This window comes from Zonotrichia albicollis, chromosome 3 (assembly GCF_047830755.1).
Source record: "Zonotrichia albicollis isolate bZonAlb1 chromosome 3, bZonAlb1.hap1, whole genome shotgun sequence".
NCBI lineage: Eukaryota > Metazoa > Chordata > Aves > Passeriformes > Passerellidae > Zonotrichia > Zonotrichia albicollis.
The window spans coordinates 111,241,894-111,255,015 of NC_133821.1; the positions used below are offsets into that span (position 1 = coordinate 111,241,894).

The following is a 13,122-nucleotide window of genomic DNA, read 5'->3' on the forward strand; positions in this document are numbered from 1 at the left end:
AATAAGGATCTCTGGAGACACACCACAGCTCAGAAAGAGAGTTGTTGACTGGCTGGTTTAAGTAGAGGCTTCTGTTCTTATATATATGTACTTACATAAGCCATGAGTTAAGAGCTGCTGCCTGTGTGTGGCCTTTGATACCAAATCCACTTCCTGCTCTTAGAAGACTTTGCAAAGTTACATTTGACAGGTCCATGAGCAGACTGACAGCCATTAATCTGGGCAGAGTGTGGCTTTGCTCATTCCCCCTTCTCTCTGACTGTTCTTAAACTTCAAGGCAAACTGAATGCAGTTTCTTCAGAAATCATCTCCGGACAATGAGTGGGATATGAGTGACTGGAAGACTTTGACTGTTTGCCAGACCCTTGTCATGGACCTCCTTCTGTAGGGTTGAAAGTTTCCTGAAGTGCAAATCCCAGCTTCTCTCACAGAAGGATTAGGGTACTGACATCTTCCTTTCCAGCAAAAATGATGTTCTTTGATTTAGCCACATGCCCAGGTTTGAGAGGGAAGAAATTTCACAGCATCACAAAGAGACCACAGTGAGTCATCTGATCCCACTTCCCTTCTCAAGAAGGCCCATCCTAGAGCACGTTGCACAGGATGTGCAATTAAATTCTTTAATCTCCGGTGAGGGAGACTCCACAACTTCTCTGGACAATCTGTTCCAGTGCTCAGTCACTGCAAAAAGTTTAAAGATTTAAAAGATTAAAGAAGTTTTTCTCATATTCAGGTGGAATTTCTGTGCATCAGTTTCTGCCCATTGTGTCTTGTATTTCTCAGCACCACTGAGCACAGCCTGGAAACATCCTCTTGACACCTTCCCTTCAGAGGCTCATAGACACTGATGAGTTCCCCTCTCAGTCAGCTCTTCTTGAGGCTCAACCAGCCCAGCTCCCTCAGCCTTTCCTTGTAAGAGAGATGATCCAATCCCTTAATCATCTTTGTTCCCCTCCACTGGACCCCCTCCAGGAGCTCTGTGTCTCTGCTGTACGGAGGAGCCCAGAGCTGGACACAGCACTCCAGATGTGCCTCACCAGGGCTGACTGGAGGGGCAGGATCCCCTTCATCAATTTGCTGGCATTGCTCTTCCTGATGTACCCCAGGATAGCATCAGCCTTCTGAGCCACAAGGGTACACTGCCAGCTCAAACTGTGTCCTTTGGACAATAGCAAAGCAAGCAAGAGGACTGCCAGAAAAATAACTCTACTTTTTAAAGATACCATCAAGTCTTGGATGTAATTTTTAATAGTTACTTTGCAATCACACCAAATAATATTATGCTCAGTGGATGTTGACAAAATAGTGTGATATTTCATCCACAGCAATAGCTTTGGAGCAAATTCTTCTGGATTTAAAATCAGAACTTTATTCCACTATTGCCAAGAGAGTGATAGTAATTTGAATAGTCTAAAAATTTGTTCCAGTTTGAGGAAAGCCAAGATTTAGCACAGTGTTAGTAGATTAACTCCATAGAGCTCTCCTAACTATGCATGCAAACTTCAGTCGCTGGTTTTGAGCACAGGTTGAATTGACTTCTGTGTTTTGCTTTCCTCCAGGTTATTTTATAAATCTCAGGATCTGTAAGAAAAACTTAATATCAAAATATCTATCAGTGTATTTTCTGGAGTTTCATCACCTAAAGAAATGCTAATTCTAATCTTAGAATTTAAATATATTGCAGTATTTTGCATAAACTACAGTATGATTTAATAAAGTGGTACAATCTTTAAAGCAGTACTCAAGATTCAATTGTCTTTAAAACAATACTTCGGTTCCTTCTATTTAGGTATGCAATTCTTTTTATTCAATAACAGTGCATATGTTGCTTATTCAGGAAGAGTTTGGTATGAGTCTCATAATGGAAATATGGAATTTGAGATCTTTTTAGTATGAGAAACATTTAAACAGTTTCTGTTGTCACTTGAAATAAGAGTTAAGTCACAGAGATTTATATTTGTATAATAAAGTATTGTCTCAATCTAAATCACAGAATCACTAGGCTGGAAGAGACCTTCAAGAGCATTGAGTCCAACCCATGTCCAAACACCTCACTGAACCATGGCACCAAGTGCCACATCTAGATACTCTGAAATACTCCACAAGTGGCTCAGCTGAGGAAAGAACAATACATATCTTTCTTTGTGATATTGAACTACAATGCAGATATTAAGATATCAGAGACTATCAGGTGAAGGAGTAAGCGTGCTAAAATAATAACCTGATTTCAGCATCATGTCTTCTTTTGGAGTGCTTGGAACAAAGGTGTGAAAATTGGATTTACATAAACTTTTTTAGTCAATAGAGCTACCATTTCAGAATTAATATTTTTCATTTGATTCACACATGTATAGTACATTTCACTGCTGTTTAAAAAAAGCAATCTTACCATCATCTGAGTTTTTAGGGAAAAGACTAAGTACTCAAACAAGGTCATGAACTGCTAGATGAGAGGAATATACCTGAGTTGCACAGACCAAGGAGGAATAAAGGGACTGCATTGATGGGGCAGAGGGAAAGAGATCACGAGTCATTAACTATGGCTTTATGCTTCACATCTCTCTACAGTGGGTTTAATCCTATTAACTGATTTCCATTCATTCTTTATTTCCATGAAATAAGATCCTGTCTTCTCCAGGTTAGAAAAGAATAATATGCAATCCAATAACTTTTTTACCTATTGTTAGCATACGTAAGGCACATCAGTGGCACCAATGTTTATTCTTAACATCTGAAGTAATCACCAGATTTCACAATTCTAGCAGTTACCACTCCTGTAAAAGTGATATTTCTAAAGCCTTCTAGTGAGTGAATAAACCAATGGGTTTTATCCATGTTTTGCAGGTCACTGGAAGTTCAAAAGAGCAAAGCAAATTAAAAGAACTCCTTCCCTTTTTCTATGACAGTAATTTTTCACTTGAGTATATGAGCATTTGCTAATATAAAAGCTATTGAGGAAGATATGAAGGGAACTTCTTCTAATTCTGCCTTATAAGGTAGAAATAAATGTTGCATTTCAAATCCAGCTCTCCTTGAAATTTTATTTCATTTTAAAAGGCATCGAGCACCAAATTTTTGTCTCTGGTCACTTACAATCAAACAAATCCTCTTAAATTGAAAACAGGGTTTTCTAATTGTCATCCTGTAACCTCAGTCTGAAGATGAAGTAGCTACATTTTGATTTTTTGTCTTGTCACTATGGTTGATGTTTCTGCAGGCCATAAAATTTTTATCCCTTGTACTTTGCCCTTCTACCCTACATGGTTTTCCTTGGTTGTCCCCTTCTGTTATTGCTGCTGTTGTTGTTATTATTATTATTATTATTATTATTATTATTATTATTATTATTATTATCATTATTGTTACTATGTTTCTTTGAATATTTGCCCAGATATTGTTTAGGTGCATCCTTTTCTTGGAATTAGTTGGCAAGTCTGTTAGTACTCCATGCACCTATCTGTACTTCTCTACAAATTAGCCAAAAGAATAATTTTTTCCTTAGAGTCAATATGTGAAATGGGGGGGGGAGTGGGGGGGAGGTAGGGTTGGGGGGAGAACAAAACTGGTATATGCTGCACCTTCTGTAAGCATTCTGAGAGAGCACAAGCTATAGGAATGTCCAGCACAACTGAAGCAGAGTAAGGTGCTGCAGCAGCAGCAAATTATTGCAGAATATCAGTTCTTTCTTGAGGAGTCCTTGGGATGGCAGACTAAGCATGGAGAGTGTCCATAGAGAGTTCTTGTCCACTGTATCCAAGCAAAACAAATATACAGGGCTGAAGTCACTGTGCATTTCCAGATTATCCTCTGAAAGCTGTGATAGCTCTGCTGAGTTGGCAGGGCCAAAAATTCAACACATCAGTCCCCACAGAATGCATTTGATTTCTTTGTAGCCCACTCTGATAAGACAAAGGTCAGGTGTTTCCATATATTCTCTGTAAACCTTCATTGAATTTAATAAATCGGGATGGCACGTACGTAGAATGATCCAAGCTTTTGGATAAAATGACACCATTTCATTCATCCCAGTAAGTAATACCATGATTCTACTTCTCCTGCTATTCGAGAAAGTAGGACCTGTTTTTTGAATGTCCCATAAGAGAAGTGCGGTCTTTTCTGATCACAGACAAAGCTTGGTATTTTTACCAGCTTTTCCCTTTTACTTTCCAGTCTGCTGAAAGAGACTTCTCTCCCCCATCATAATTTTCCTTGGTTCCCTAACATTTATCAATCCAATTAGTGTTGTCAGCTTTCTTGCTTCTCTTCTGTCTCTCTGATAATGCAGAGATAATGCACAGGAAATTTCCTGACCAAAATAAAAAGGTCTAGTTTGTACTTCTCTGTGAAAAAATGTCTAAAATTGAGCAATGACTTAACACCAGCTGATCCAATGTCTTCCATATTGCACAGTGGACATTTAATTTTCCTTTAAAGAAATCTGTAACATGATGGGGGGTGTGGGTCAGAGGCAGAAATGACATGCACTCCCAAGTTCCTGTGACAAACAGCCTTAAGTTAATTCTTGCAGCTCCTTTTATAGGAGCTCCAGTTGCACATGTGATTTGTTGGGGTCTTAGCCCCTCCAGCTCTCTGGCCAGTGCTACATCTGCATTTAGGGCTGAATGACATTGGCTGAGGGTGCCTGTGCAGATTTGAATCCTCCCTATCCTTGCCCTCCCAGGGACTCCAATGCTACAGAAATGGACTTCTTTTTCAAGGCCTCTTTTAGGAGCAGATTTCCCACTGCTGAAACAGAAAACTCAGTTTTGTCTTTCAGAGACTTTGGAAATGCCTCTCTCCCACACAGCTGCAATTTCCTGTCCTTTCTGTTACCTACCTTTGCTAATCATAGCTCTGTGGAGTTGATACTTGTTCAGAGGTTTCTGCAACCTAAAAATGCCAGTCTTTCTGGGACATGAAGAAATTTAAGAAGACAGAGCCAGTAAATTTTGGTTACAATCCTAATCCAAGACGGAATTTCAATCCATGCTCTAATCTTCTGTAAAGTAATATTTAATACTCATCTCCATAGTTATATTTGTATGCTCTGAATGTCTCCTCTAATGTACTTCTAAACTTGTAATTCTAAGATATAAAACCTTTTTGAACATAGATGGTGCAGTAAAGACTTTGTAAAGATAATTACAAGTTCAAAGACTTCAGTTAGGGCAGAAATTCCTCAGTACAAGCAAATGGATCCTCTTAATTAGTCATTAGATAAATGCATGAAGAAAGTTAGAAAGGCTGGAATCTCAAGATGCAATTTGGAAACACAAAGCAAGATTAAATATTTTTTTCCTCTGAAAAATAAAAAGTTGTGTGCCTTGGAGTCTGCCTAGCAGGGATAAATGAAATTTATGCAAGGAACAAGGATATTGTGCTTACACAACAGTGCTTGCATAGAAATTACCCATAAAGACCCAAGGAGTACAAGGTGCTTCAAAATCAGGTGACAGTGCAGATTTAAAGGGATGACTTGGAGCAGCTCCTGAAAACTCCTGAGCCCAGACATGAGCAGAAAGCTGGATGTTAGCACAGGAAGTTTCCTTGCCAGGGCAGCAGATTTTACACTCTCTGTAGCTTTAACAGCAGACTTACATAAAGTTAAAGCCTTAAAAGTGAACCCAGATTTTGTCTTATTTATTTCCTTTTAAGCAATAGTCAAGAAAAGACTGGCAATGCATGCATCATTTTCCATAGTATTGAAACAGGCAACAAACTATTAATGTTTATATAAATAAGAAATAACACAGGTTGGAATCATACTCTTCTATGGGTTAAGAACTAAAATGATCAGCATGAAGCACCCTCATCTCTCAGTAAATGGAGCACAGAAAAAGGCTGCATGTGTTGGCACCATGCTATATAATCATCTTCCACTTGAGCATGGGGGCTTGGTGAAATAAGCAGTTACACTGATAAACAGGGACCTCTCTCAGGCTGTGCTATGGACCCAGAAGGAGATGGCCTGTTGGATAACCAGTGGCAGATCTAAGCTAAGGTTACAAACATAGTCATAGGTTACCCAGGAGAGGTAACTGCCAACAGAGAAACTTCGTCCCCAGTCTCAGAAATCTGATGTTTCATTTTTGTCTCAAAGGGGAGGAATTTACAACTTGTTGTTTTGGGTGGTTTTTTTTGATGTCACATTGGTCTAGAATTTTTCTCTGTGTTAAATGTACAGAACAGAATTCAACATTAGGGTTCCTATAGAAGACTAAGGTGAGGTTTGCCATGTTCACTCTTATTGAGGGATTATAGAGTAATGTTTTCACCAGAATTACGCTTGTTCTCATTGCACATAAACACATATTTATGAAGTTAGAAGCACTTCAGTTCAGTGCTTACTAGGAATTAGGCACACTGATTTGTTCAAGCTCATTTGGCATTTTTTTAAAAAAGTTGGTTTTCTCTGAGCTTTACTGCTTTTGTTTTTTTCTAAATTAAATCAATAATAAAATTTTCATCTACAGGGAGCACTGACAATTTAGCCACTAGAATTTTTCAAGTATTTTAGGTGCAGATTAAAACAGACGAGCTGTAAATCAATCTAATATTGTAATTGCCCTTCCCATTCAACTGTTTATTGTTTCTTGGGCATCAGTTACACATCAAGCAGATGTCTCTTTTAGGGATGGACACAATGGCTTCTAGATATTTTTTTATTAATCCAATGAATTTAAAATCAAGGAATAAAAAATTAGTATCCAGAGTTCTGAAGTACATCTTTGTGCATTTTGTCAAAATGCATGTTGTACATTGGTGTATTTCTCAGTGGTCCATTTTCGCAGAATCTCTGAGGTGCCTTGTCTTTTCAGTTATCCTACTTATATATTTATGCACTTCCTATCTTGACATCTCACTTTGAGTCATAATCTTATATTCTAATTAAAGTATATTCAGCATCAATCTTTATATGAATACCAAGTGGTGGAATATTAGCACTTTATTATGGCTTTCCAACATTCCTATTGCTTTTTATCATAACCTTATCCAGCTTTTTAACTTCTCCCAATGGACCCTGGTCCAAAGAGATATATAAGATGTGACAATATTGACACAGTCCGAGAGCAAGATTTTTTGTAATGACTGGTTGTTTAATTGTTAGTGAAAGGAAAATATTTTGAATATTTGGGTACTCACTCTGAGTTTGTCTATGAAATCAGGAAGAATTATCTCTGCAGAGAACCTCAGAAGAGGGTGCAAGGACTGTGAGCCTTTTGCAGGCTCTTCTAATGCATCATATAATGACAACACTGAAAAATTGTCCTGAATTAAATACAAAAACGTAATCTATGTTCTCTGTGTTTTCTACGCATCTGCTGTTCCTGTGCTCCAGATCTCTTTCTTGAAATTTCTGCTTGCCCTATGTCCCAGAAATATTTTCTGTAATATTGTATTATGTTTAGCATTACATAAATATACTTTTGGGTAAAAACCACTTATTTTGTAAATATTTGTGAACTGTTGAAAATCATTCAGCTTATCCCAGTATCTGTGGATTCAGCTGGAAGAATGAGGTAAGCGTAACATTGCAGTGGCAAATAATTCACTTAAAGAATACAATGTATATGCTTCAGAGGTACAGATATCTCAATAGAATGCTGCATGTGTCTGTCCTTTCAACAAAAGGGCAGGTATTTCCATCACATGGAAATTGGTTGGCAAAACTAGTTCTCTGTGAGAACTGGAAAAAGGGACAGCATGGCTGATTTTGTCAAGGGCAAAAGGAGAGAAAAGGGCAATGGCAACAAAAAAAAATATATTTAGGCATATCATTTAAAAGATTTGAATGATCCGTATCTAGTTAAGAGTGATAAATGTAATAACTGTGAAAAACAAACACAAGAACTCGTTTAAGCTTTTTACTAAAACCACAAAAGTTTGACTTACCATAAGCTATAAAAGATGGCATTAAATCATTAGCCTTTACAAATTGCCTGTTGTGGTTTCTGAGATATTACTTTCTCTCCCAGTACTCTGAAGAATTGTGTGCAACTCCAGGAATTGATACCTGTAAGCAAGTTCCAATGTCAGACAGACAAAGAAAATAAAACATAAAGAAAAGTCGTATCTTACTACAGTGAGAAATCCTGTTCACCTCAGTGGGTCTCGTCATAGGTGTGTAGGTGGTAAGATCTGTCTCTAAAGTGATGCTGTGCTAAATATGAGAGCACAGCAGACAGTTTAATAAATGGGCTGCATCAGGTCAGTTCAAAGATGTTCTGTGGAGTATAGTCTATGTACCAATAAAAATCTCCACTATTTTTTTAAATTCCATTAAAGTAGCACGCTACCTCCAAATATTTATAGAGATCAAGCAGACTCACTTCAGGACAAGTCCTTCATACATACCAAAGGGACCTTTCCTGAAATGTAAACAGTTGGCATCTGCTGAACTATAATCCCTAAATCAGAAACACAAATGTTTGGATTAACAAAAAATGGAAAGGCTCATTCTTTATTGTTGACCTCCCAGCACATATTTTTTCACTTTTGGTGTTGTGTGCATGACCAGCATTCTTTATTCAGGACTGGAAGTGCAGTGACTTTTTGGCATAGTGACCACAAAGGACAGTGGTGATTAAATTCAAGCTAGCACAAACCCTCAGTGATGTTCACTGACTTCAGAAGATTTGAAATCAAGCCTTCAGTTCAATGGTACACATGTGATGCAGGATAAATCAACTGAGATTTGATACCCTTAAGAATCAGATAAATAAAAGGATATTTATTATACCCCTTTAAAAGAGCATATTGATCTGAGAAAGGAGGAACTTGAGGAAATATAAAATACAAGCTTGTGAGTACCATCATTGAAATCTATTTGGTTTTATACACAGAGTTTTAGCATCCCACTGCACCAGGGACTGTGTTCAATAATTGTTAAGTGAAAACACTTACCAGACCTGGAATTGTTGTCTGTCATATGTACAGTGCATATATATGTAATACACAATGAATGTGTACAGAATATTCCATTGTGCAAACTAAAGCTTTAATAATGAGTGGACTGCATTAATTGGAATGCTGAGGGAATGAAATTTTAAATTCTTTTCCAAAGTAATTTATTTTTTGATAAATAGTGGGGTTTTTTTTTCTTGAAGAGATTAAATACACAGTTATTGAAAAGCACTGAAAAGTTGGAGAAGAATGAGAATGAAGTTGTAGGTGTTGGTGCTGAGAGCCAGGGGCACAATCAGCAATCTTGGAATGTCTTCCTTTTCTGGTTTGTGCTGTGGCTTTATGCTTTACAGATCCCAGTAGGATGAGTCACAATCAACCTGGGGTTTCATGGATTTCAATCCTACTCTTCCCAAGCCACACTCCAGCCACTGCTTCCAGCCTCACACCAGAGTCTCCAAAAGTTGTTGGAGCTTTTGCAGGTCCATAGCAGAGGGTGAAAGAGCTGTGTGCTCCAGGTCAGCCTACCTGGTGAGGGGCTTTCCTGCAGCCTCTGCCCCTAAGGGAGGTGGGTTAGTGGCTGCAGTTGGGTCTGGCAGGGACATCCCTGAACCAGCCCCTCTGCGGAGCTGGAGGCGCTCACCAGCTGCTGCCTTGGGCAGGATGACAGGGAAGCAGTCACACTTCCTCTGAACTCTGCCTAGCTTTACACACACTCATGACAGGTACTCAGTGAACACTCAATTTTTTCCTTTTTGATTTCACAAATCTGTTTGGCCGGGAAGTAAATTCTAAGTAAGTTTCAAGGAAGACTGGAATTGTCTACATTAAAAGAGTTTGATACCTTGAAACTGCTACAAAACAATAAAAAATAAAATCAGTAAAATACCTCTAAGTGCAATTTTAATTGTTTCAATAAGTTCTTTCAAGTTGTATTTTCATGTAATTAATTTCTGAACAGTGGACTTCATTATACTCTATTTTATTTTTCAAAGTAAAAGATAGAATGTTCTGAAAATCAAGCTGTCACTAGTTAATGCTGTCACAATAACATGTCAATTTTACACACTTGTTCAATTGGACTTCATTTTTTCTTCCTCCTCATTTTAAATGACGTTTGTTCATTTCTTATTCTCTGGGCCCTTTCTTCAGAGTCCCATGGAAACAAAGCATAAAATCAATGATGCCAAAGTTTATGTAGGCTTAATATTGGGATGAAAAATGAAGGTGCCTGATCCTGCTGTCAATAAAATGTATTTGTGTAGTTCCCCATGTAGCACTTTGAATGGGGTGAGTGACAGCAATCCCAATCTGAGAAGAGAAGGAGCCTTATGGCCATATTGTATGGGTGGCTGATTTTATAATAGCCCAAAACAAAACATTCATGATCCTTAAAAAGATTCAGATTACCAAATGTAGACAGGCAAAGTAACCATGCACAGTGCTGTGGAGTTCCAGGTTTTTTTCCATGTACTGCCCTGCTAGGAAAGCATGCCACAGATTGTAGTTTATCAAGAAAGAGGAGAAATATTTCCTCCAAGGAATCTTTGGGTTCAGGAGGAAGTTCTCATGGTTCCTGTAGTCATTTGAGGTTAGATTATGGTAATTAATTCATATATCTAGTCTTTAATGCCTCCAATAAGAATGTCTCGTAGGCAACCACAGGCAGAAGGGAACAGCTGATGTGCCACACCATTCATTCAAATATGTAGACACTAGAAAAGGTTGTAAATTCACATTTCAGTCACCTTGTGTGTGTGTGTGTGAATTGCCTGGCTAACCACACGTGCATCCATAGGGATGCTAGACCTCTGAAAGGACCTTAAATTACTTGCTCTGGCTTTGCTTCTTCCTTTTGATATTGAGCTGTCTATATGAATTGAAAGTGAGAAAATAGTTAATACCATATCTATTAATTGTAAACCCTTCCTGAATGATGACTTGCCTTCTCCTGGTATCCAGCATTGTAGCAGAAAGCAACTGGTATAACCTGCAGCTACAACTACTTCCTAGATCTCAACTTCTTTTCCAGGGAAATGTACTTTTCCTTAATACCTATGTTCAGGCTCAGGAAAAAAAAATGTATCTGAGGATAAGTTATACATGGAACTTCAGGCTGTTGCTCCTCTGGATGATACTTACCTGTTTTTCCTACAGAGAATCATGTGAATTGTTACCTATCATTGCATCCCCATGTTCATCTCTTAATACTTGTCAGTATGAGACACATCACTTAAAAGAAATTTGCTGCCCAGACTGGGAAATTTCCTTGTCACAGCAATTTTTTTTTTTTTTTTGTTATTTTGTCTTGTGGTTTCATAAGTGCTAACAGATTCTTACCCAGTGCTTTTTAAAATGCTTACTGATCCACACAGACAGAAAAGGTAAACAACAGCTAAGCAATTGGTCTGACAGATAGTGCAGTCCCTCAGGAGGCATTCATAACATCCCCAACACTGAGTTATTCTCTCTCAGGAGCACCATTAGCAGTTATTTCATCACCGCTGTGTCTGTAATTCCATAGCATCAGTCCCAAGGCTGGCCAGTTCTCCTCAGCAGAGGTTAAACTGTAGGCAAAACCACTCCACTGTTAAAAAGAAAGTAGAAACCAGCCTAAAGTGTTAAACTTCCACTTTAAAGTCCCATTAATATGGACACTTACAGATAAAATAATCAAACTGTGAACACAAGGGAGTAGCGCATTGACTTATTTTTAATTGTGTAAAAAGGGACAGCTTGCATCTAATTTTTTGCTTAGATTAATAATTCATTTTGGTTTAAGTATGTTTTGATCCTGAATTATTCAGAAAAATAATGGTTTTGAGAAAGACACAGTGTCATTAAAAATGGAAGTTGTATATGAACTATGAATGGGATGCTATTTGATGACCAATGTAATCTTGGTAAGAGTAAATAGGTAAATAGTATTCAGAAATTGGCAGGTTTTTCACATTTGTCAAATTTACTGGAAAGCCATGTGCCTTTATGGTTTGTTGAAAAAGGTATGGAAAAAATAGGTACAGAAAATAATTCTGAAAATAAAAAAATACAGGAAAATATACCAATGGTGAAATACTAAATAGATTCTTAGCTATTAAATCAGTCGAGAAGTTGAGAAGTAACTTGACTACAGCCTTCAGGTACCTACAGGCAAAAAGTATTCCTGACAGTACAGAGCCCTCTCATTTAGGAGGAAGGAATGTGTAATTAGCTGGAGCCAAGAATTCCAGTCTGTTCCCCCATCACCAAATTAACAATGAGAGCTTTCAACCATCAGAGCCATCTGGATCTCTTAGAAAGATGTGCTGCATCTCACTCAGAAGATACAGAGGCTAATAGATAACATTTTGGGACCACGCAGGAGCTTAGACTAAATGCATCATTTCTTCTGCCCTGAATATCTGTTTCTGAATCTAAATAAAAAATGGATAAGGTTAACAGAATCTGGCCCTCAGTCATATATATTTTATCATTTAATTACATTTCCATTTGAGGATTATAATTTAGTTCTCTTATGACTTCATCTCTGAAACTTTTCTACAGGATACCAGAAACAGAGTATTTCTTATTCTCATAATTAAACTTTGAACCAAATAAAATTTCTTCAGCTTGCAGCTCTGAATTAGCATGTCAAAAATTTAAACAAATATCATTTTAGCTGCTTTGTTATGAATGAGCAGAGCAATCATATAGCACAACAAAGTGTTAATTTCTGTTATAGCCCTTGAGCTATACAAATGTGTGATTTTGTTATGATCATGCTTGATATGCTGTGTCTTGACTAAATCTTATTTCATTCTATTTCTACAGGTTAGTGAGATTGTAATCAAGAAAAAAAAATCTAATGCACAGTAATTTGAAACACAGCATTTGGAAAGGTCAGAATGGTACATTACATCCTTATTATCCAAAAGAACAGATGAGTTTAATATCCTGGCAACATTTTCCTGTGAAGAAGATATTAAACAAGAGCTGAAAATGGTACAAGGTTCTTGCTTCCTTTTCTATGACAAAGATTGTAACAAGATCATGGAACTGCACAGAATAAATCCCTTTCTGCTTTAATGGTCCAGCTGTGAATTCTGTCTAGTTTTCAAAAGCCTAAGCCAAGCAAAGAGCCAGCATGCATGCTATTTGTTTCAATTCCTTTACAACACTCTTTCCTGCTTGCATGGCCCATTTTCCATTAATATTTTCTAGTTTTGAACATGGGAAGAT

General features: G+C 37.6%; 1 protein-coding gene and 1 long non-coding RNA gene across 32 annotated transcripts in view; one reads left to right on the plus strand and one right to left on the minus strand.

The window, feature by feature from the left end:
• KHDRBS2 (KH RNA binding domain containing, signal transduction associated 2) overlaps positions 1-12,969 on the plus strand; it is a 339,259-nt gene extending 326,290 nt beyond the window's left edge. For 24 of the 29 annotated variants that reach the window (XM_074538468.1, XM_074538477.1, XM_074538478.1 and 21 more), the window contains one exon: positions 12,715-12,969. The gene's annotated coding sequence lies outside the window, so the exon portion shown is untranslated. Of the gene's footprint in view, positions 1-2,844; positions 2,997-7,976; positions 8,122-12,714 lie in introns of all 29 variants that reach the window. The other 5 variants (XM_074538473.1, XM_074538479.1, XM_074538484.1 and 2 more) reach the window with 2 other exon arrangements.
• LOC113458855 (uncharacterized) overlaps positions 1-13,122 on the minus strand; it is an 87,766-nt gene that overhangs the window by 3,149 nt on the left and 71,495 nt on the right. For 2 of the 3 annotated variants that reach the window (XR_012579773.1, XR_003379511.2), the window contains exons 2-3: positions 7,894-8,014; positions 96-681 (exon numbers count right to left, since the gene is read on the minus strand). This is a non-coding gene — a long non-coding RNA (uncharacterized LOC113458855). The remainder of the gene's footprint in view (positions 1-95; positions 682-7,893; positions 8,015-13,122) is intronic. The other variant, XR_012579774.1, reaches the window with a different exon arrangement.